Source organism: Aotus nancymaae, unplaced genomic scaffold, assembly GCF_030222135.1.
Source record: "Aotus nancymaae isolate 86718 unplaced genomic scaffold, 86718_ANA_hifiasm-v0.15.2.pri h1tg000108l, whole genome shotgun sequence".
In the NCBI taxonomy this organism is placed as follows: domain Eukaryota; kingdom Metazoa; phylum Chordata; class Mammalia; order Primates; family Aotidae; genus Aotus; species Aotus nancymaae.
The window spans coordinates 6,715,463-6,740,927 of NW_026988523.1; the positions used below are offsets into that span (position 1 = coordinate 6,715,463).

The following is a 25,465-nucleotide window of genomic DNA, read 5'->3' on the forward strand; positions in this document are numbered from 1 at the left end:
CACAGAGAGGGGAACATGATACACCGGGGCCTGCTGCGGGAGTCGGGGGCAGAGGGAGGGATAGCATTAGGAGAAATACCTAATGCAGATGACGGGTTGATGGGTGCAGCAAACCACCATGGCACATGTATACCTGTGTAACAAACCTGCACGTTCTGCATATGTACCCCAGAACTTAAAGTATAATTTAAAAACAAAATAGCTTTATTGGCCGGGCACGGTGGCTCATGCCTGTAATCCCAACACTTTAGGAGGCTGAGGCAAGTGGATCACTTGAGCGCAGGAGTTTGACACGAGCCTGGCCAACATGGTGAAACCCCTTCTCTACTAAAAATACAAAAATTAGCTGGGCGTGGCAGCGCACACCTGGGGTGGGAGAATCGCTTGAACCTGGGAGGTCAAGGCTTCAGTGAGCCAAAATTGTGCCACTGCACTCCAGCCTGGGTGACAGAGCAAGGGTCTGTCTCAAAAAAAAAAAAAAAAAAAAAAAAAAGCCGGGCACAGTGGTTCACATTTGTAATCCCAGCACTTTGGGAGGTTGAGATGGGTGGATCTCCTGAGGTCAGAAGTTCAAGACCAGTCTGACCAACATGGTGAAACCCCGTCTCTAATAAAAATGCAAAAATTAGGTGGGTGTGATGACACACACCTGTAGTCCCATCTACTTGGGTAGCTGAGGCAGAAGAATTGCTGGAACCTGGAAAGCGGAGGTTACAGTGAACAGAGATCATGCCACTGCACTCCAGCCTGGACAACAGAGCAAGACTCTGTTTCCGGAAAAAAAAAAAAACACCATAAAAATAGCTTTATCATCTAGCATATGGATGCTATTTTTCCTTTCATCTCTTTGAAGATGTTAAGGAATGCAGTTTTATTTAACTATTTTTTTTTCTGTTACCTACTTGTCTCAGTTTTCTTCAAGTTCATTTTGACCATTTATTTTGGTTTCTTCCATATTAGACTTTCTTCAACTGTCTGATGATTCTTGGCTGTTCATTTATAGTTAAGAGTTAGAGATAAAAATGCTCATTTAATTCTTAGTGTGTTCGAAGCTTTTCAAAACTAGTGGGTTTCACCGTAAGAATATCAGACACAGTTCAGATTGCTAGTTAATTTCCTCAGAGAGAAGTTCTCTAATTAAAAAAAGGAAGCCATACCGCACAGTGCACTTAATGACATAGTAGACTTACATTCTTGCACAAATTCCACATCTTGTTGTAGACCAATAGTAAATGCCAGTTTGTGAACTAAACATTGGGTAGCAATGTATTAATCGCTCTCTAAGGAATGAAACCCTGGATGCTAACATTTTGGAGCTCAATTGGTGGTTAGGGGCTAAATATATTACTTGGAATAAGTAGATTTTCACTTGCTGCATTTGTTTTCAGTAAATTACTCATTCCTTCAGCTATTCTTGGTGTCTCTGAGTCTACTTTTTCTCTGCTTCAAACTTTCCAGATAATAAACCTCCAATCTAATGGTGTGATTCTCAAGTTCTAATATGTACCAAAGTCCCATGGAGGGCTTGGTAAAACACAGGTTGCTGGGTCCCATTGAGGCAGGAGAATAGGGTCTGGAAGCAGGGAACCTAAGGCTGTTTCAGTCTGACTTCCGAGAACTAAATTGAAAGGAAAACCCTAACTTTGCACACCTAAGTAACAAAAGGAGCAGAGTCTACTCCCTTTGACCTGTTCTGCCTGGTAGAATGGGAAACTGGCTGTCCACAGCAAATCATGCTGAGCAAGGGTGGAGTCTTTGTAACTTTGTAACTTCACTCCAGCCTCTGAATGGTTGATTTCTGCAACCAATCAGACTGAATGTGGGATACCATTTCATTTACATGAGGTGAGCTTGAAGTGGCCAATGGGAAAATTTTAGGAGGTATCTGGACCCAAGAAGATGCTGAATCTGGGCCCTCGACCCAGTGCTTGGGTCTGCTCCCACACTGTGGAGTGTACTTTCGTTTTCGATAAACCCCTGCTTTCGTTCTTTTGTTGCTTCATTCTTTCTTTGCTTTACTGAGTGTTTCTCCCAATTCTTTGTTCAAAACACCAAGAACCTGGACAACTTACAGTCGTGACCCCCTACTGGTGACATCATCTATAGAGTTTTGATTCAGGAGGTCAGGGGTGAAGCCTGAGAACTTGTAACTTTCTATTGCTGCTGGTCCAGAGACCTCACTTTGAGACTACTGGTTCAGAGCCTATGTGGGATGAAAGAAGGAATCTAGAATGACCTTCCCTCCTTGTAATTCAACCGGTTCTTCTATTTTCAATGTCATAGTTACCCCTCCTCTGGAGATACCTGTGCCTTCAATTTAATAACCATTCCAGGGTGCTGCAACAAAACGAGCTTACTTCTTTCTGGATTCACAGCCCTACCTCCAAGGTACACACAAACAACTTTAGGCCTAGGTTTTGGCTTGTTTTCAGTTCCTTGAAGTCGGTTCTCTCTAGTCCATCCATTTCTCAGCTTCCAAAATTTTGTTGACATATCTTAGCCACTATAGTCTCCTCTCCTGGGCTTTTAGTTCTTTTCCGCATATGGCTTTTTAAAAAAAATTTCTGACATTTTGGTGTAAGCAACGAAATGAACACTTACTTCAAACTGGCATGTTTAATAGGAAGTCAATGCAAGAAGCTATAAAGGAGAAACTAATAACTACCTCCTAATATCACCATTCGGAAATCATCATCATTGACATTAGGTAAACATCTTTTCCTGAACATATACATATAAAAAATAGAAAGACTATCTATTTTTATATGATTATATTATATGTGTTTGTTAAAAAATTATTGAAATTTAACTTAAAAGGAAAATTTTTAAAACTAAAAGTATTACTGAATTACATATAAATATTTTTTCTCCAAAGTGATATTAGTCTTCACTGAAGGCATCACATTATCTGACTTCAAAAGCTACTACAAAGCTATTGTAAGCAAAACAGCATGGTAGTGGCATAAAAACAGACACATAGACCAATGGAACAGAATAGAGAACTCAGAAATAAATCCATACATTTGTAGCCAATTCATTTTCAACACAGGCACCAAAACATACACTAGGGAAAAGACAGTCTCTTCAATAAATAGTACTGGGAAAACTAGATAACGATATGCAGAATAGTGAAACTAGACCTCTATCTCTTTTGAACACATACAAAAATCTAATCAAAATGAGTCAAAGATTTCAATGTAAGATCTGAAACTGTGAAACTAGTAGAAGAAAACATTGGGGAAATGTTCCAGGGCATTTATCTGGGCAAAGATTTTTTGAGTAAGATTTCAAAAACACAGGCAACAAAAGCAAAAATACACAAAGGGATTACGTCAAGCTAAATAATAAAACAAAACCCCTTCTAAACAGCAAAGGGAATAACAGTGTAAAGAGACAACCTACAGAATGGGAGAAAATTTGCCAACTATCCATCTGATGAAGGATTAATAACCAGAATATATAAGGAACTCAAACGACTTGATAGCAAAAATGACAACAGAAACAAACATCTGATTTAAAATGGGCAAATAAGCTAAATAGACATTTCACAAAAGAAGACATACAAATGGTCAACAGGTATATGGAAAAATATTCATCATCACTAGTCGTCCGAGAAATGCAAATCAAAACCACAATGAGATATCATCTCACTCACAGTTAAAATAGTTACTATCGGGCTGGGCACGGTGGCTCACGCCTGTAATCCCAGCACTTTGGGAGGCCGTGACGGGTGGATCACGAGGTCAAGAGATAGAGACCATTCTGGTCAACATGGTGAAACCCCGTCTCTACTAACAAAACAAAAAATTAGCTGGACATGGTGGCGCGTGCCTGTAGTCCCAGCTACTCAGGAGGCTGAGGCAGGAGAATTGCCTGAACCCAGGAGGCGGAGGTTGCGGTGAGCTGAGATCGCGCCATTGCACTCCAGCCTGGGTAACAAGAGTGAAACTACGTCTCAAAAAAAAAAAAAAAAAAAAGTTATTATCGAAAAGTCAAAAAACTTTGAGTGCCCAACGTGTGAGAAGGGAAATTCTGCCTCTGAACACACATTCTCACCGAGGAACCTGAAAGTCCAGATGACAGGAGAAGGATTTAACCTTACCTAGAGCTAAAACAAATTTAGAGAGCTGAGTGAAATATGAAGGTAGAAGAAGCCGTGGGAAAAGCCATCTAGGCACTCCCGGTCCCCAGGGAAGGCCAGGAAAGCCATTTGACTTTTTCTCACAGGAGTCTTTGTGGCAGGGGGCTGCCAGTGGGATTGGGAAAGGACCACAGCGGGAAAGAAGCTTCAAGCTGAACTTTGTAATAATTTTGACGGAGTGTCAATTTTCCTGGGCAAAATGGAGAGGAGGGTGAACAGGAAGTGCAGATAAGAGCATAGAAGCCAGGGAGGGAGAGGTGGGGCCTGAAAGCCCTGCTTGCTTTCTCAGCAGGAAAGCTTGTAGCCTGGGTCAAGATCTAGCTGCCTGGATATAAACTCCTGCAGTTGGCGGGGCATGGTGGGAGTGATATTGGCTTTGCTGGCTGCATGGGAGCCAGATGAGACCTGTCACTGCCAGCTTTCCCTCACTTCCCTTGTGACCCATATGATGCCGCAGAGGCAGCCATAATCCCCTTGGGAACATAACTCCATTGGCCTGAGAACCACACACCCATCCCCCATAGTGGCTGCCGCAAGCCTCATCCAAAAAGTGTCTGAGTTCAAACATGTATAACCCTGCCGCCACCTGATGGTCTTTCTCTACCCACCCTGGTAGCTGAAGACAAGAGAAATAATCTCCTGGGAGCTCTATGACCCCACCTCCCGCCCCCCACCCCACCCATTGCTTGAGAATCCTCAATATTTATCCAGGTGACCTTAGGGCAAGCTAGTGTCCCCCACACCACTGCAGCTGGTGCACTTTTGAAAGCACTACCTACTGGCTGGAGGCCAACCAACCCGTCATTATAACAATTCATAAAATCGCTTGAACCCGGGAGGTGGAGGTTGCAGTGAGCCGAGATCACACCCTTGCACTCCAGCCTGGGCAACAAGACCAAAACTCCACCTTGCTCCAAGGAAGGGGAACACAACAGTTAATTCCACCGCCTGTGACATCCTGGTTACCAGAGGTCCTGAGTTTGTCCACGTGACAATTTCACTGCTAACACACAGCATTTGACAAAGTGTACTAAACAAAACTACAACCAAGGGCTCTCACAGAGTCCACTTCACTTCCTTGCCACCTGCACTGGAGCAGGTGCTGGTATCTGCTGCTGAGAAACCTGAAAACGGATCATCTCACAGGACTTTGCAGAAACTCACCAGTACCAGCCCAGAGCCTGGTAGCTCCACTGGGTGGCTGGACCCAGAAAAGCCATAACAATCACTGCAGTCCAGCTCTCAGGAAGCCCCATCCCTAGGGGACAGGGGAGAGCACCAGAACCAGGAATCACCCTGTCAGGCCACCAAGTCCAAGCCTGGCCATTATAGCCTTGGTGACCCGCATGCACACCTCTGGATGGTCCCCAGGAGCCAGAAAGTCTGAAGTAACCACAAGTAACCAGGTGGCCACAGACAGAAGTGAAACAACTGGTTTCTGCCTCAACTAATTGTTCTCCCCCTGCAACCTGCAATCTCCAACAACCATTGTTCCTGCTCAGTCTTGTGGAATTTTCCTCCTGGACATTGGGTTTCTCAGGACCCCCACCCCTATAACTATGTAATTTACCACACCCTCCCCTCTGCTTGCAACCGATAATCCCCACCCTTATGATCATGCCTGTTTGTAACAGATGACAACTACCCTTTTGATCATGCATTCTCATGACGGCCTTCCTTTCCCCAAGATAGATTACCCACCCCTGCCCTTGTGACCATGCATCCTATGACACCCTTCCCCTCTCTGAAATAGATTACTACCTTTAACTGACCACTTGCCCCAACCTACAAAACCAACTCTTACCCACTGCCCTCCACTGACTCTCTTTTTGGACTCAACCCTCCCGCACCTGGGTGAATAAACAGCCATGTTGCTGACAAAAAGCCTGCCTGGTGGTCTCTTTACATGAGCAACACGCCTAACACACTCTGTGGAACAAAAGAATCTGAACGGCAGCCATTGAGTCCCAGATCCTTTCTCTGACACAATCTACCCCAATGAGAAGGAACCAGAAAAACAATTCTGTTAATATGACACAGCAAGGTTCTTTAACACCCTCAAAAGGTCACACTAGCTCTCCAGCAGTGGATCCAAACCAAGAAGAAATCTCTGAATTTCCAGAAAAAGAATTCAGAAGGTCGATTATTAAGCTATTCAAGGAGGCATCTCCAGAAAGGTGAAAAACAACTTAAAAATTTTAAAAAATAGTACTGTGTATAAATGAAGAAAATCAGGTCAGGTGTAGTGGCTCAGGTCTGTAATCCCAGCATTTTGGAAGCTGAGGTGGGTGGATCACAAGTCAAGAGTTCGAGACCAGCCCAGCCAACATAGTGAAACCCTATCTCTACTAAAAATACAAAAAATTAGCCAGGTATGGTGGCAGGTGCCTGTGATCCCAGCTACTTGGGGGGGGCTGAGGCAGCAGAATCGCTTGAACCCAGAAGGTGGAGGTTGCAGTGAGCCAAGATTGTGCCATTTCACTCCAGACCAGGTGACAATACGAGACTCTGTCTCAAAAAAAAAAAAAAAAAAAAGGAAAAGAAAAAAATCTCCAGAGAAATAGATAGGATAAATAAAAAACAGCTGGCTGGGTGCTGTGGCTCATGACTGTAATCCTAGCAGTTTGGGAGGCCGAGGCAGGCGGATCACTTGAGGTCAGGAGTTCCAGACCAGCCTGACCAACATGGTGAAACCCCATCTCTACTAAAAATACACAATTAGTTAGGCGTGATAGCACATGCCTGTAATTCCAGCTACTCAGGAGGCTGAGGCAGGAGAATTGCTTGAACCAGGGAGGTGGAGGTTGCAGTGAGCCGAAATCATGCCATTGCACTCCAGCCTGGGCAACAAGAGTGAACTCCATCTAAAAAAAATAAATAAATAACTTCCATAAATGAAAGACACGCTTAGAGAAATGCAAAATACATAGAAAATTTCAACAATAAAATCAAACAAGTAGAAGAAAGAACTTCAGAACTCAGAGACAAGACGTGTGGCAAAGACAAAAAAAAAGAATTAAAAAAAACGAACAAAGCCTCCAAGAAGTTTGAGATTCTGTTAAATGACCAAACCTAAGAATAATTGGTGTTCCTGGGGAAGAAGAGAAATCTAAAAGTCTGGAAAACTTACTTGAGGGAATAATTGAGAAAAACTTTCCTAGCCTTGCTAGAGATCTAAACATTCAAATACAAGAAGCTCAAAGAACACCCAGGAAATTCTTCATAAAAAGATCATCACCTAGGCCGGGCATGGTAGCTCATGCCTGTAATCCCAGCACTTTGGGAGACTGAGGCAGGCGGATCACCTGAGGTCAGGAGTTCAAGATCAGCCCGACCAACATGGAGAAACCCCCTTTCTACTAAAAATACAAAAATTAGCTGAGTGTGGTGGTGCATGCCTGTAATTCCAGCTACTTGGGAGGCTGAAGCAGGAGAATCCCTTAAACCCAGGGAAGCGGAGGTTGCGGTAAGCCAAGATCACGCCACTGCACTCCAGCCTTGGCAACAAGAGCAAAACTCTGTCTCAAATAAATAAAAAAATAATAATAATAAAAATAAATAAATAAATAGAATAATCACCTAGACACACAGTCATCAGGTTATCTAAAGTCAAGGCAAAGAAAGAATCTTAAGGGTGGTGAAGCAAAAGCATCTGGTAACCTATAAAGTAAAACCTATCGGAATAACAGCAGATTTCTCAGCAGAAACCCTACAATTTAGAAGGGTTTGGGGTCCTATCTTTAGCCTCCTTAAACAAAACAATTATCAACCAAGATTCTTGTATCCAGCAAACCTAAACTTCATAAATGAAGGAAAGATAAAGTCTTTTTCAAACAAGCAAATGCTGAGAGAATTTGCCACTACCAAGTCAGAACTACAAGAAATGCTAAAAGGAGTTCTAAATTTTGAAACAAAACCTCAAAATACACCAAAATAGAACCTCTTTAAAGGATAAATCTTGCAGGGCCTGTAAAACAATAATAAAATTTTTAAAAAATAAGGTATTCAGGCAACAACTAGCAGGATGAACAGAACAGTACTTCACATCTCAATATTAGTGTTCAATGTAAATGGCCTAAATGATCCACTTAAAAGACGTAGAATGACAGAATGGATAAGAATTCACCAGTCAAGTATCTGCTACTTAAAGAAACTCAGCTAACACATAAGGACTCACATAAACTTCAGGTAAAGGGTTAGAAAAAGATATTCCATGCAAATAAACATCAAAAGGATGCAGGAGTATCTATTTTTATATCAGACAAAAAAAGACCTTAAAGTAACAACAGGTAAAAAAGACAAAGAGGGACATTATGTAATGATAAAAGGAGTAGTCCAACAGGATAATATTATAATCCTAAACACATATGCACCTAATTCTAGAGCTCCCAAATTCACAAAACAATTACTACCAGACCTAAGAAATGAGATAGATGGCAACACAATCATAGTGGGGAACTTCAATACTCCACTGACAGCACTGGACAGGTCATCAAGACAGAAAGTCAAAAAAGGAACAATGGACTTAACTATACCCTAGAGCAAATGGACTTAACAGATATTTACAGAACATTCTACTCAACAACTGCAGAATATACATTCTATTCATCTATAAATTCAATGCAATTCCCATCAAAATACCACTGTCATTCTTCACAGAACTAGAAAAAACAATCCTAAAATTCATATGGAACAAAAAAAGAGCCCACATAGCCAAAACAAAGCTAAGCAAAAAGGACAAATCTGGCTGGGCGTAGTGTCTCACACCTGTAATCCCAGCACTTTGGGAGGTCGAGGTGGGTGGGTCACTTGAAGGCAGGAGTTCAAGACCATTCTGGCCAACATGGTGAAACTCCATCTCTACTAAAAATACAAAAAATTAGCCAGGCGTGGTGGTGCGCTCCTGTAATCCCAGCTACTTTGGAGGCTAAGGCAGGAGAATTGCTTGAACCCAGGAGGTGGAGGTTGCAGTGATTGTACTACTGCACCTCCAGCCTGGGCAATCTCAAAAAAAAAGAACAAATCTGGAAGTATCACATTATGCAACTTCAAACTATACTACAAGGCCATAGTCACCAAAACACCATGGTACTGGCATAGAAATAGGCACATAGATGAATGGAACGAAATAGGGAACTGACAAATAAGCCAAATATTTACAGCCAACTGATCTTCAACAAAGCAAACAAAAACATAAAGTGGGGAAAGGACACCCTATTCAACAAATGATGCTGGGTAATTGGCAAGCCACATACAGAAGAATGAAACTGGATCCTCATCTCTCACCTTATACAATAATCAACTCAAGATGGACCAAAGACTTAAACCTAAGACCTGAAATCATAAAAATTCTAGAAGATAACATTGGGAAAACCCTTCTAGACACTGGCTTAGGCAAGGACTTCATGGCCAAGAACCCAAAAGCAAATGCAACAAAAACAAGGATAAATAAATGGAACTTAATTAAACCAAAAAGCTTCTGTACAGCAAAAGGAATAATCAGCAGAGTAAATGAACGACCAGTAGAGTGGGAGAAAATCTTTGCTATCTATTCTTCCAACAAAGGGCTAATGCACAGACTCTACAAAGAATTCAAACAAATCAGCAAGAAAAAAAAAATCCCATCAAAAATAGGCTCAGGACATGAATAGACAGTTCTCAGAAGAAGGTATACAAATGGCCAAGAAACATGAAAAAATCCTCAATATTGCTAATTATTGGGGAACCGCAAGTCAAAACCACAGTGTGTTCCAGTGCAAGACACCCAAGAAAAAAAAGAAAAACAAAAAACTGCAGTGTGATCCCACCTTCCTCCTGCAAGAATGGCTATAAAAAAAGTTAAAAAAAAAAGAAAAAGAAAGATGTTGATGTGGATGTGGTGAAAAAGGAACACTTTTTCACTGTTGCTAGGAATGTAAAGTGGTACAACCACTGTAGAAAACAGTATGGAGATTCCTTAAAGAACTAAAAGCAGATCTACAATTTGATCCAGCAATCCCACTCCAGGGTATCTGCCCAGTGGAAAAGAAGCCTTTATGCGGAAAAGATACTTGTACCTGCACATCCTGCACATGTATCCTGGAACTTTAAATTAAATTAAATTTAAAAAATACTTGCACACACATGTTTATAGCAGCCCAATTTGTAATTGCAAAAATATGGAACCAGCCCAAATGCTCATCAATCACTGAGGAGATAAAGAAGATGTGGCATTTATATACTATGGAATACTACTCAGCCTTAAAAAGGAATGAAATAATGGCATTCACAGCAACCTGGATGGAGTTGGAGACCATTATTCTAAATGAAGTAACTCAGGAATAGAAAACCAAACATCATATGTTCTCACTTATAAGTAGGAGCTAAGCTATGAGGATGCAAATGCATCAGAATGATGCAATGGACTTCGGGGACTCAGGTTGAAGGGTGGGAGGGGGTGAGGGATAAAAGACTACACACTGTACAGTGTACACTGCTCGGGTGATGGATGCACCAAAATCTCAGAAATCACCAGTAAAGAACCTATCCATGTAACCAAACACCACATGTTCCCCCCAAAACCTATTGAAATTAAAAAAAAAAACTGAATAAAGAAAAAAGACATTATGAAATAAATGAAGCCCATTATTTTAAGCTAAAGGTTTCACTTTACATACTATTAATTGATTCCATGATCTGAAAAAAAGTCACAATTATTTTGACCTCTTCATTCTCTACCTGTTTTGGTTTTGTGGAGAATTGACGTATTTTAACAATATTGAGACTTCCTTCCCACAAACATTATGTATCTCTCCATTTATTTTGGTCGTTTAAATTTTTTCTTAGCAATATTTCATACTTTTCAATGTAGAGGTCTTACAGATCTTTTGTCAAATTAATTTCTAAGACTTTCCTATCTTTTGTTTGTTTGTTTTTTGAGGCAGAGTCTCGCTCTGGCACCCAGGCTGGAGTGCAATGGCACAATCTCGGCTCGCTGCAACCTCCACCTCCTGGGTTCAAGCGATTCTCCTGCCTCAGCCTCCTGAGTAGCTTGGATTACAGGTGCCCGCCACCACACCCAGCAATTTTTGTTTTGTATTTTTAGTAGAGATGGGACTTTATCATGTTGCTCAGACTGGTCTCGAACTCTTAACCTCAGGTGATTCACCCGTGTCGGCCTCCCAAAGTGCTGGGATTACAGGTGTGAGCCACCTCACCCAGCCAGTCTTTCATGTCTTTTAATGCTATTGTGAATGTTTGGCCTTAAAGTTTTCAATTTAGTTCCAGCAGCTTTTTTGTACATTCTATAGAATTTTCTATTTAAAATTATGTCATCTGCAAGTAAAAACAGTTTAACTTCTCCCTTTCAATTCTAGATATATTTTATTTGTTTTTCTTGCCTTAATATACTGGCTTGAATCTTTAGTACAATGTGGAATAGAAGTGGTGGGAATGTACATGCTTGCCTTGCTCCTAATCTTAAGGAGAAACATTTAGTCTTTCACCATTAAGTATCATACTAGCTTTAGATTTTGGGGGGTAACTTTTACAAAGTTGGGGAGGTTTTATTCCTTCTACTCTTAGTTAGATAACGTTTTATTTATTTGTTTGTTTATTTACTTATTTGAGGCAGTCTTGCTCTGTCACCCAGGCTAGAGTACAGTGCTCCAATCATGGCTCACTTCAGCCTCAACTTCCTGGGCTCAAACAATCCTCTCACCTCAGCCTTCTGAGTAGCTGGGACTACAGATGCATGTCACCATGCCCTGCTGATTTTTGAATTTTTTGTAGGGGTGGAGTTTCGCCATATTGCCTAAGATGGTCTTGAACTCCTAGGCTCAAGTGATCTTCCCGCCTTGACCTCCCAAGTGCTGAGATTATAGGCATGAGCCACCGCACTTGGCAGATTTTTTATTTATATTTATTTATTTATTTAAGACAGAGTTTTGCTCTTGTTGCCCAGGCTGGAGTGCAATGGCACGATCTTGGCTCCCTGCAACCTCTCCCTCCCAGGTTCAAGCGAATTTCCTGCCTCAGCTTCTCAAGTAGCTGGGATTGCAGGCATGCACCACCACTCGTGATTAATTTTGTATTTTTAGTAGTGACAGGGCTTCACCATGTTGGCCAGGCTGGTTTCAAACTCCTGACCTCAGGTTATCCACCCGCCTGTGCCTCCCAAAGTGCTGGGATTACAGGCATGAGCCACCCCGCCCGGCCCTGGGAGATTAAAAAAAAAATCAGGAACACCCTTTTCACCCCACGTTTCTGCCCCCACCCCGTTTTCAGTTTAGCATGAGGTCACACTGTGTCAGCAGCCCTGTGCTGACCACAGCCGGCCCCCAGGCCCCAGAGTTCTGGATGCTTCTGTGAGGCTCCAACAGGCACGAGCTTCCCTTCTGCAGGCAGAGGGGCTGCTTCCCACAGGCATCTGAGCTCTAGGCCCCCGCGGCCATGGCTGTGGAGATGGGAAGCTGTTCCAGGCTGCCTCCTCCTCCTGAGTTTTCGCTGGAAAAACTCTTGAATGTCTGAATGAGGGTCCTGCTTAGCTCTTCGACCTGTGAGATGCTTTGACAATTTTTATTTTTTTAAGATGAAGCAAGATGTCTATAGCGGCAATTGCCTAACATTAAAATGTCCCCGATTGCAGGAATGGTGACTGCTGAATGTACCCCTGTGGCAACTTGGAATCAATAAAATGTTTGTGGAAAAAAATAAAAATTCAGGAACAGATGCTGGATTTCTGTCAAATCTTTTTTCTGCATCTACTGAGATGAACATATAGTAGGTTTATTTGTTTTTTGTTTGCTTTGGTTTTGGTTTTTTATGTGGCAAATTCCATTGATTTTCAAATGTTAAACCAAACTTGCATTTCTGAGGGGAAATTCCAGTTGGACATAATGCATTACCATTTTTGGACGTTGTTTGATTCATCTCGGTAAAATTTTGTTAAGACTGTTTTTGCATTTATGTTCATTAAGTATATTTGTCCTTAGTTTCTGTTTGTTTATATGTTTGTTCGAGTCTTGTATTTGTTGTATTTTGGTGTCTGAGTAATGCTAACCTCTAGTCTCACAGGATGAGTTAGTATTTTATTCTTCTCAAATTTTTGGAAGAATTTGCAAAGGTTTGGTGTTATTTATTTCCTAAATGTTTGGTAGAATTCACCAAATAATTTAATTGTTAAAATTTGTTTTTTAGTTTTTAGCTTTTAAGTTCAGGGTTACATGTGCAGGTTTGTTATACAGGCAAACTTATGTCATGGGAGTTTGTTGTACGGACTATTTCATTACCCAGTATTAAGGCCTAGTACCCATTACTTGTTTTTCCTGAGCCTCTCCCTCCTCCTAACCTCCACTCTCTAATAGGCCCCAGTGTGTGTTGATCTCCTGTATGTGTCCATGTATTATCATTTAGCTTCCACATATAAGTGAGAACATGCAGTATTTGTGTTTTCTGTTCCTGTGTTAGTTTGCTAAGGGTAATGACCTCCAGCTCCATCTATGTTCCTCCATAGGACATGATCTCATTCTTTCTTACGGCTGCATGGTATTCCATGGTGCATATGTACCACATTTTCTTTATCCAGTCTATCATTGCTGGGCATTTAGGTTGATTCCATGTCTTTGCTGTTGTAAATAGTGCTGCAATAAACATATGTATGCATGTGTCTTTATAATAGAACAATTTATATTCTGGGCATATATCCAGTAATGGAATTGCTAAATCAAATGGTATTTCTGTTTTTAGGTCTCACCAAAGAATTTACATGAGCCTGGAGTAGTTTTATTTTAATAGGAAGATTTTAGCTATAGGTGCAAGTTCTTTAATAGAAATGGTGCTATTTGGGATTCTATTTCTTTTGTGTGTGCTTAGGTAGCTTGTATCTCTCAATGAATTTGTCCATTTCATCTAAATCGTTAAATTTATTATCATGGTGTTGTTCCTAATTTCCTTTGTTTTGCTTTTAATGCCTGTGGAATCTGTATTGCTATCACGTCTTATTCCTGACATAGGCAATTTGTATGCTATTTTTCTTTTAATTCCTTCCTTCCTTTTCTCCTTTTCTTTTTCCTTCTCTTCCTCCTCCTTTTACATCGAGAGTACACACTGCAGTTCCTTTCTTCCTTTTACTGATCAGCCTGCCTAAAAGATTATCAATTTAATTGATCACAAAGTAACAGTTTTTGATCTCATTGATTTCCTCTATTACTTTTCTGCTTTCTGTTTAATTATGCTCTTTATTCTTCTTATTTTATTTTACTTTTTTTACTTAATTTGGGTTTTATTTACTCTTTTCTAGTTTTTTAAGGAGAAAGTTGATGTCACTGATTTGGTTCTTTTTTTTTTTTTTCTTATATAGGCATTTAGTGTAATAAATTTCCCTCTAAGTACTGCTTTAGCTACATTTCACAAATTTCAATATGTTGTAATTTTGTTTTAACTCAACTCAAATTGTTTTCTGATTTCCCTTTCTGATTTCTTCTTTGACCCTATGGGTTGTTTAGAAGTGTGTTATTTCATTTACAGCTATTTTGCGGGTTTTCTTCAGATCTATTTTTGATTTTTAATTTGATTCCACTTTGGTCAGAAAACATACTTTATAATTTGAATTCTTTAAATTGATTGAGATTTTTGCGGGGCTCACAATTTTATCAGCTATCTTAGTAAATGCGTGCACTTAAAAAATGTATATTCTGTTGTCATTGAGTGGAGAATTTTGTCAAGTTATTTAATAGTGTTGTTCAACTCTGTATCTTTGCTAATTTTCTGTTCACTTGTTCTGTCACATATAGTAAGATAGATATCAAAATCTCTTACTATAATTGAGGATTGCATCTATTTATTCTCACCGTTCTATCAATTTTGCACCCCGTATTTTGAAAATGCAATGGAATTTATTAGGTCTATAATTTAGGATAATTATTTCCTCTTCATGAATTGACTACTGTATCATTATAAATCATCTTCTTTATCTCTGGTAGTACTTTTTAAGTACTGAAATATTTGTCTATAACTACAGTTTTCTTTTGATTAGTGTAAGCATGGTATATATTCTATTCTTTTACTTTTAATCTATTTGTGTTTTTATATTTAAAGTAGGTTTCTTGCAGGTAGGAGATAATTGAAATCTTACTCTTTGCCTTTTAATGGGGGATGTTTAGACCATTTATATTTAATGTAATTATTATTATTATTATTAGAGATAGAGTCTCTCACTTTAACACAGACTAGAGTGTAGTGGTGCTATCATTGCTCATTGCAGTCTTAAACTCTTGGACTCAAGCAGTCCTCCTACCTTGGCCTCCCACAGTATTGGGATTACAGGGGTGAGACACCATGCCTGGCCTACATTTAATGTAATTTTTTTTTTTTTTACATTTTGCATTTCTCTGTTTCTGTGTGTGTGTGTGTGTGTGTGTGTGTGTGTGTGTGTGTGTGTGTGTGTGTGTATTTTTTTAAGTTCAGGGGTACATGTGCAAGATGTATAGGTTTGTTACATAGGTAAAAGTGTGCCATGGTGATTTGCTGCACAGATCATCCCATCAGCCAGCTATTAAGCCCAGCACCCATTAGCTGTTCTTCTTGATGCTCTCCTTCCTCCCTTTTCCTCCCACCCACAACAGACCTCAGTGTGTGTTTGTTCCCTGCCATGTGTCCATATGTCCTCATCATTCAGCTCCCACATATGAGTGAGAAAATGCAGTATTTGCTTTTCTGTTCCTATTAGTTTGCTAAGGATAATGAACTCCAGCTCCATTCATGTCCCTGCAAAGAACATGATCTCATTTCTTTTTATGGCTGCATAGTATTCCATGGTATATATGTACCACATTTTCTTTATCCAGTCTATCATTGCTGGGCATTTAGGTTGATTCCATATCTTTGCTATTGTAAATAGTGCTGCAATGAACATACCCATGCATGTATCTATAATAGAATGAGGGCTGGGCACAGTGGTCATGCCTGTAATCCTGGTACATTGGGAGGCTGAGGCAGGTCAATCACCTGAGGTCAGGAGTTCGATACCAGCCTGGCCAACATGGTGAAACTCCATCTCTACAAAAATTAGCCAGGCATGGTGGCATGCACCTGTAGTCCCAGCTACTCAGGAGGCTGAGGTACAAGAATTGTTTGAACCTGGGAGGTGGAGGTTGCGGTGAGCCAAGATCACGCCACTGCACTCCAGCCTGGGTGACAGAATGAGACTACATCTCAGAAAACAACAAAACAAAATAAAGAATGATTTATATTCCTTTGGGTATATACCCAGTAATGAGATTGCTGGGTCAAATGGTATTTCTGCCTCTAAGTCTTTGAGGAATCGCCACACTGTCTGCCACAATGGTTGAACTAATTTACACTCCCACCAATGCTGTAAAAGTGTTCCTTTTTCTCTATAACCTTGCCAGTATCAGTTATTGTTTTACTTTTAACAATAGCCATTCTGACTGGTGTGAGATGGTATCTCATTGTGGTTTTGTTTTACAATTTCTCTAATGATCATTAATGTTGAACCCTTTTTTCATATGTTTGTTGGCCACATGTATGTATTCTTTTGAGAAATGTTTGTGCATGTCCTTTTTCCACTTTTTAATGGGGTTGCCTTCTTGTAAATTTGTTTAAGTTCCTTGTAAATGCTGGATATTAGACCTTTGTCAGATGGATAGATTTTAAAAATTTTCTCCCATTCTGTAGGTTGTCTGTTTACTCTGATGATCTTTTCTTTTGCTGTGCAGAAGTGCTTTAGTTTAATTAGATCCTATTTGTCAATTTTTTATTTTGTTGCAATTGCTTTTGGCATCTTTATTATAAAATCTTTGTCTATGCCTACGCCCTGAATGGTATTGCCTAGATTTTCTTCTAGGGTTTTTATGGTTTGGGTTTTACATTTAAGTCTTTTTCTTTTTCTTTTCTTTCTTTTTTTTTTTTTCTTGAGATGGAGTTTTGCTCTTGTTGCCCAGGTTGGAGTGCAATGGCTTGATCTCAGCTCACTGCAACCTCTGCCTCCTGGGTTCAAGGATTCTCTTGCCTGAGCCTCCTGAGTAGCTGGGATGACAGGTATGCACCACCATGCCTGGCTAATTTTGTATTTTTAGTAGAGATGGGGTTTCTCCATGTTGGCCAGGCGGTCTCGAACTCCCAACCTCAGGAGATCTGTCCTCCTCAGCCTCCCAAATTACTGGGTTACAGGCATAACATGCTGTGCCCAGCCTACATGTAAGTCTTTAATCCACCTTGAGTTGATTTTTTATATGGTATAAGGAATGGGGTCTAATTTCCAATTTCACTTTTCTGCATATGACTAGCCAGTTCTCCCAGCCCCATTTATTAAATAGGGAATCCTTTCCCCATTGCTTGTTTTTGTCAGGGTTGTAGAAGATCAGATGGTTGTAGGTGTGTGGTCTTATTTCTGGGTTGTCTATTCTGTTCCATTGGTCTATGGATCTGTTCTTGTACCAGTACCATGCTCTTTTGGTTACTGTAGCCTTGTAGTATAGTTTGAAGTCAGGTAGCATGATGCCTCCAGCTTTGTTCTTTTTGCTTAGGATTGTCTTAGCTATTCAAGCTCTTTTTTGGTTCCATGTTATTTAAAAATAGTTCTTTTTAACTTCTGGGAGAATGTCAATGATAATTTATTGGGAATAGCATTGAATCTATAAATTACTTTGGGTGATATGGCCATTTTCACAATATTGATTCTTATGATCCATGAGCATAGAATGTTTTTCCATTTGTTTGTGTCATCTCTGATTTCTTTGAGCAATGGTTTGTAGCTGTCCTTGAAGAGGTCCTTCACATCCCTTGTTAGCTGTATTCCTAGGTATTTTATTCTTTTTGTGGCAAGTGTGAATGGGAGTTCATTCATGATTTGACTCTCAGCTTGCCTGTTGTTGGTGTATAGGAATGCTAGCAATTTTTGCACATTGATTTTGTATACTGAGACTTTGCTGAATTTGCTTATCAGTTTAAGAAGCTTTTGAGAGATGTGGAGGTCAGAGTGGAAGCAGATGTGAGAGCAGAAGAAAACATGGCTGCCAAAGTGTTTGAGTCCATCAGCAAGTTTGGCATGGCCGTAGCTGTTGCAGAAGGTGTGGTGAACTCTGCCTTATGTAATGTGGATGCTGGGCACAGAGCTGTCATATTTAACCAATTTCATGGAGTACAGGACATTGTGGTAGGGGAAGGGACTCACTTTCTTATCCCATGGGTACAGAAACCAATTATCTTTGACTGCCGTTCTTGACCACATAGTGTGCCAGTCATTACTGGTAGCAAAGATTTACAGAATGTCAATATCACACTGCAGATGCTTTTCTGGCCTATTGCTAGCCGGCTTCCTGACATCTTCACCAGCATTGGAAAGAACTATGATGAGCATATGCTGCCCTCCATCACGACTGAGATCCTCAAGTCAGTGGTGGCTTGCTTTGATGCTGGAGAACTAACCACCCAGAGAGAGCTGGTCTCCAGGCAGGTGAGCGATGACTTTACCGAGTGAGAAGCCACCTTTGGGCTCATCTAGAACAACGTACCCTTGACACATCTGACCTTCAGGAAGGAGTTCACAGAAGAGGTGGAAGTCAAACAGGTGGCTCAGCAGGAAGCAGAGAGGCCCAGATTTCTGGTGGAAAAGGCTGAGCAGCAGAAAATGGCGGCCATCATCTCTGCTCAGGGTGACTCCAAGGCAGCCGAGTTAATTGCCAACTCACTGGCCACCACAGGGAACAGCCTGATTGAGCTGCGCAAGCTGGAAGCTGCGGAGGACATCGCATTCCAGCTCTCATGCTCTTGGAACATCACCTGCCTGCCGACGGGGCAGTCCGTGCTCCTTCAGCTGCCCCAGTGAGGGCCCACTCTGCCTTCGGTTCAGCTCTGCAGGCCAACTGGCCCACAGTCCTGATGATTCTTAATACCACCTTCCTTCTGCCCCCACCCTAGAAATCACTGTGAAATTTCATGATTGGCTTGAAGTGAAGGAAATAAAAGTAAAATCATTTCAGATCTTAAAAAAAAAAGCTTTTGAGATGATGGGGTTTTCTAGATACAGGATTATATCATCTGCAAACAAAGATAGTTTGACTTCCTCTTTTCCTATTTGAATACGCTTTATTTCTCTCTCTTGCCTGATTGCCCTGGCCAGAACTTCCAACTATGTTGAATAGGAGTGGTAAGAGAGGGTATTTTTGTCTTGTGCCAGTTTTCAAGGGGAACGCTTCCAGTTTTTGCCCATTCAGTATGATACTGACTGTGAGTTTGTCATATATGGCTCTGGTTATTTTGAGGTATGTTCCTTCAATATCTTATTTATTTAAAGTTTTTGACATGAAAGGATGTTGAATTTTATCAAAGGCCTTTTGTGCATCTACTGAGATAACCATGTGGTATTGGTCTTTAATTCTGTTTATGTGATGAATCACATTTATTGATTTGTGTATGTTGAACCAAACTTGCATCCCAGAGACGAAGCCTACTTGATAACGGTGGATATACTTTTTGATGTGCTGTTGGATTCAGTTTGCCAGTACTCTGTTGAATATTTTTGCACTGATATTCATCAAGGATATTGGCCTGAAGTTTTCTTTTTTTGTTGTATCTCTTCCAGGTTTTGGTATCAGGCTGATGCTGGCCTCATAAAATGAGTTAGGGAAGAGTCCCTCAATTTTTTAAATAGTTTCAGTAGAAAGAGTACCAGCTCTTCTTTGTAACTCTGGTAGAATTCAGCTGTAAATCCATCTGCTCTTGGCCTTTTTTTGGTTGGTAGGCTATTTATTACTCCCTCAATTTCAGAACTCATTATTGTTCTATTCAGGGATTCAATTTCTTCCTGGTTCAGTTTTGGGAGAATGTATGTGTCCAGAAATGTATCCATTTCTTTTAGATTTTCTAGTTTATGTGCATAATACTAGTTTATAGTATTATCTGATAGTTGCTTGTATTTCTGTGTGTGAGTGGTGATATCCCCTTATCATTTATGATTGTGTTTATTTGAATCTTCTTTCTTTTCTTCTTTATTAGTCTGACCAGCTCCTGGATTCATTGATGTTTTGAAGGGTTTTTTGTGTCTCTATCTCCTTCGGTTCAGCTCTGATCTTAATTATTTATTGACTTCTGCTAGCTTTGGGGTTTGTTTGTTCTTGGTTCTCTAGTTCTTTTAGTTGAGATGTTAGGTTGCTAGCTTGAGATCTTTCTAGCTTTTTGAGGTGGACATTTAGTGCTATAAATTTCCCTCTTAACATGGCTTTAGCTGTGTCCCGGAGATTCTGGTACCTTGTTCCTTTGTTCTGATTAGTTTATATATTTAGGTTAGTTATCTCTTCTTGTTGAATTAAACCCCTTACCATTATGTAATGGCCTTCTTTGTCTCTTTTGATCTTTGTTGGTTTAAAGTCTATTTTGCCAGAAACTACTATTGTGCACCCTTCTTTCTTCTGTTTTCCATTTGCTTGGCAAATTTTCCTCCATCTCTTTATTTTGAGCCTATGTGTATCTTTGCATATGAGTGAGTGTCTTGAAGACAGTATACCAACGGGTCTTGGTTCTTTATCCAGCTTGCCACTCTGTGTCTTTTAATTGGGATGTTTAGAACATTTACATTTAAGATTAGTATTATGTGTGGATTTGATCCTGTCATGATGCTGGCTGGTTATTTTGCGGACTTGTTTATGTGGTTGCTTCATAGTGTCACTGGTCTATGTACTTCCGTGTGTCTTTGTAGTGGCTGTAACAGTTTTACCTTTCCATATTTAGTGCTCCCTTCAGGAGTTCTCTTGTAAGGCAGATCTGGTGGTAACAAATTCCTCAGCATTTGCCTGTCTGAAAAGGATCTCATTTCTCCTTCGCTAATGAAGCTTAGTTTGACCAGATATAAAATTATGTGTTGAAAATTCCTTTCCTTAAGAATATTGATATTGGTCCCCAATCTCTTATAGCTTTTAAGGTTTCCCCTGAGAAGTCCACTGTTACTCTGATGGACTTCCCTTTGTAGGTGACCTGGCCTTTCTCTCTGGTTACCCTTAACGTTTTTTTCTTTCATTTCAACCTTGGAGAATCTGATAATTAATGTATCTTAGGGATGGTCTTCTCATGGAGTATCTTACTTGGGTTCTCTTCATTTCCTAAATTTGAACGTTGGCTTGTCTTGCTAAGTTGGGGAAATTTTCCTGGATGATATCCTGAACCGTTTTCCAACTTGGTTTCATTCGCCCCATCTCTTTCAGGTACCCCAGTTAGTTGTAGATTTGGCTTCTTTACATAATCCCATCTTTCTCGGAAACATTGTTCATTCTTTTTTATTCTTTTTTCTCTATTCTGTCTGCCTGTCTTATTTCAGAAAGATAGTCTTCAGGCTCTGAGAGTCCTTCCTCCAGTTGGTCTATTCGGCTATTAATACTTGTGATTGCATTGTGAAGTTCTTGTAGCGTGTTTTTCGGCTCTAACAGGTTTGTTATCTCCTTCTCTAAACTACCTATTTTGGCTGTCAGCTCCCGTATTGTTTTAGCATGATTCTTAGCTTCTTTGCATTGAATTATAACATGCTGCTCTAGCTCAGCAAGTTAATTATTGCCCACATTCTGAAGCCTACTTCTGTCATTTCAGCCATCACAGCCTCGGTCCAGTTCTGAGCTTTTTCTGGGGAAGTGCTGTGGTCATTTGGAGAAAAAAGAGCACTCTGGCTTTTTGAGATTTTAGTGTTTTTGCACTGATTTTTCTCTCATCTTTGTGGGCTTACCCACCGTCAATCTTCAAGGTTGCTGATATTTGGGTGGGATTTTTGTTCTGTTTTCTTGTTGTGGTTGTTTTCTGTTTGTTTGTTTTTCTTTTCTTTTCTTTTTTTTTTTTTTTTGAGACGGAGTTTCGCTCATTACCCAGGCTGGAGTGCAATGGCGCGATCTCGGCTCACTGCAACCTCTGCCTCCTGGTTTCAAGCGATTCTCCTGCCTCAGCCTCATGAATAGCTGGGATTACAGGCACCCACTACCACGCCCAGCTAATTTTTGTATTTTTAGTAGAGATGGGGTTTCTCCTTGTTGGCCAGGCTGGTCTCGAACTCCTGACTTTGTGATCTGCCCACCTTGGCCTCCCAAAGTGCTGGGATTACACGTGTAAGCCACCGTGCCTGGCCTCCACTGACTTTTCTATATTCTTTGCAGCCACCATCTTCCTGCATTAGGTGTTGGATGGCCCCCAAACAAAAGCAGCTGCCAAGATAACCGGGAAGCAAGAAGGGAAGAACTAGAATTTTTCTAAAGCAAAACTTTGATGGGCTGCGCACTTGTTTCATTCCCAGGAACCTTGTAATTGTTAATTATTGCCACAAATCTCTTGGGTTAAAGCACTTGATTAACATTTCCTTTTTGCAGCTTAATGTGGTAATTGCATCTATCCTGTCTCTAATGATTAAATGCTGCCACCTGGCCTTCTACACACCAGGATTCTATTATTCCATTGAAATCAGGGATTCCTAATTTCAAGGCAACATTTCCTACCATCATCATTGACTTACAGAATACAGACAACACAGAACTTTAAAAGGATATGGAGGCTCCCAACCCAGGTATTTATTAAGTTATTAATTTTTCATACTCATTAATTTATTAATGACTTGGTGAAGGGAGTACCCTCTAGGCCTCCGAGAGGTATAGTTAGTATGTGGCTGATCATATCTGCTCTAACACACTCATTTCCCTACACCTGAGGGTTAATTCCTAGAGCATACCAAAGAAGTATTGGCAACTCAATTTCATTCACTGTAGGCCACTATTGAAGTCAGTCCTACTAACCAACCAAGGAGATTGTTAGTTACACCAGGGAGTTAAACATTACATCTCCATATTTATATTAATAAATTTAGCCAGATCAACCTTATATTTTTTCTCTGTGGACTAATGTCTTTAGAATCTGTTTTCCTCTTACCTTATTACCTTTAGAATATACTGTCAATGTGCTCCTCAAATTTCTGACAATACAAGTTATCCTTCAACTGCTGCATTTTCTTGTATATAGTATTTTCTCTCACTCAGTAGACCTTGCAACTTTCCCTCTGAGCTATACTGGGAATTAATTGTTATTGTAAGTTTGAAGTTGATGCAGGTCTTCAGGAGAGAGTTTTTTTTTTTAATTTGGATACTGTCAGAATATAGATTATATTTAAGCCACAAGATCGGATGTGACCATCAAGTCAGTGAGCATAGACGGGAAAGAAAAGAGTTGCAAGGGCCAAACCCAATATTTAGGGATCAGGCTGAGGGAAATGATTCAGCAAAGGAAGAACAGCCAATGAGGTAAGAGGAAAACAGATTCTGAAGCAAGTGAAGAATGTGTTTAAAGGAGAAAAGAAAGATCAATGGTCTGAGAATTAACCGTTTGATTTGGCCACATAAAGAGTATTGGCGACCTTGACAGGCAATTTTAGTTGTGATGAAGGCAAAACCCTAACTGGAGTAGGTTTAAGATAAGACATGAAAAGAACTTGTAGACAGAAAATACAGGCAACACTTACGAAGAATTTTGTCATAACAAAAGTAGAGAAATGGAATGTAAGCTGGAGGAGAATATCAGGTCAAAGGAGGACATCTCTCTCTCTTTAAAGGGGGATTCTTCAGCACGCTTCTGTGATCTAGTGCTGCAATGGAGGAGTGGCTTTAGGAGAAAAGACAGTTCATTTTTAGAAACAGGAGGAAAGGCAGTACCTGGGCACAGATGTAGGGTGGGTAGATATGACGATGGTAGGAACTTGTGGAAATTCTCTCCTGGTGCTTTTTATTTATTTTTCACTAATTAATTTTTCTGAGATATAATTTGCATACAGATTATATCTGTATATGTGTATAAATGCACAGATCTCTTGTATATAATCTGACGATTACAGGCAAACGTACTCTTCCACGTAAAAAACACCCCAGTCGAGACAAACCCAGAACATTTTTGTCAACACAGCAAGCTCCCCCCAGCCCTTTTCCAGTGAATCCCCTCATCCTTCTTGCCACCAATACCCACTCCTACTGCCCAGCAACCCAGGCAACAGCTATTCTGATTTTTATCACTATAGATTAGTTTTACTAGTCTTTTGTCTTTTTTTTTTTTCACTCTTGTTGCCCAGGCTGGAGTGCAGTGGCACAATCTCAGCTCACCGCAACCTCTGCCTCCTGGATTCAAGCGATTCTCCTGCCTCACCCTCCCGAGTAGCTGGGATTACAGGCATGTGCCACCACACACAGCTAATTTTAGTATTTTTAATGGAGACGGGGTTTCTCCATGTTGGTCAGGCTGGTCTTGAACTCTCAACCTCAGGTGATCCACCTGCCTTGGCCTCCCAAAGTGATGGGATTACAGGCGTGAGCCACCATGCCCAGCCTAGTTTTACTCGTCTTAATCTTCACATAAATAAAATAATAAAATCTGTAGTGTTTTCTGGCTTATTTTCCTTAATATGATTTTTTTTGAAGTCACCGATTATATATACCAATAGTTTATTATTTTATTACAGAGTTCCATAATATAAATGTATCACAATATGTATATTCATTCTCCCATTAAACAATTGGGTTGTTTCCAGTTTTTGGTTTTTGTGAATAAAGCTACTGTGAACGTTCTTAGGCTAATCTTTTTGACAATTGTTTTTAACTCCAAGATCTGTACATTGAGAAAGATATTGTCCCTTAGCTTCAGATTCATGTACCTAGTTGTTTACTTGAATGGTTCCTAGGTTCCTCAAACTCAAAATATTCCAAACTGAACCCTTCCCTTAATCCTGGTCCTCCTCCAAGATCTCCCTTCTCAGTAACAGCACCATTATGTACCATTATGCACTTGGTTTTGCCAACTTGACCAGGCTGGTCTCAAAGTTGACCTCAGGTGATCTGCCTGCCTCAGTCTCCCAAAGTGCTGGGTTTACAGGCGTGAACCACCACTCCTGTCCTTCATTTGGAATTCTTATTCTGATTTCTCAGTTAGTTGAAGATACTCAAGATTGATTGATTAATTGATTGATTGATGGGGTTTCACTCCGGTTGCCCGGGCTGGAGTGCAGTGACATAATCTTGGCCCACTGCAGCCTTGACCTCCTGGCCCCAAGTGATCCTTCTGCCTCAGTGCCCTGAGTAGCTGGGATTACAGGCATGGACCACCATGCCTGGCTAGTTTTTTTGTTTTTTGTTTTATATTTTTAGTAGAGACAAGGTTTCACCATGTTGCCCAGGTTGGTCTTGAACTCGTGAGCTCAAGTGATCCTCCCACCTTGGCCTCTCAAAGTGCTGGGATTACAGGTGTGAGCACACAGCCAAGATTTATTTCTTAAAATTTGTTTTTCTTAAAAATTTTTCTTTTCATTGTGGGGTCAGGGGG

At 40.4% G+C, this 25,465-nt stretch overlaps 1 pseudogene; it reads left to right on the forward strand.

The window, feature by feature from the left end:
• Positions 1–18,149: 18,149 nt before the first annotated feature.
• Positions 18,150–18,968, forward strand: LOC105711618 (prohibitin 1-like; annotated as a pseudogene).
• The last annotated feature ends 6,497 nt before the right edge of the window (positions 18,969–25,465 follow it).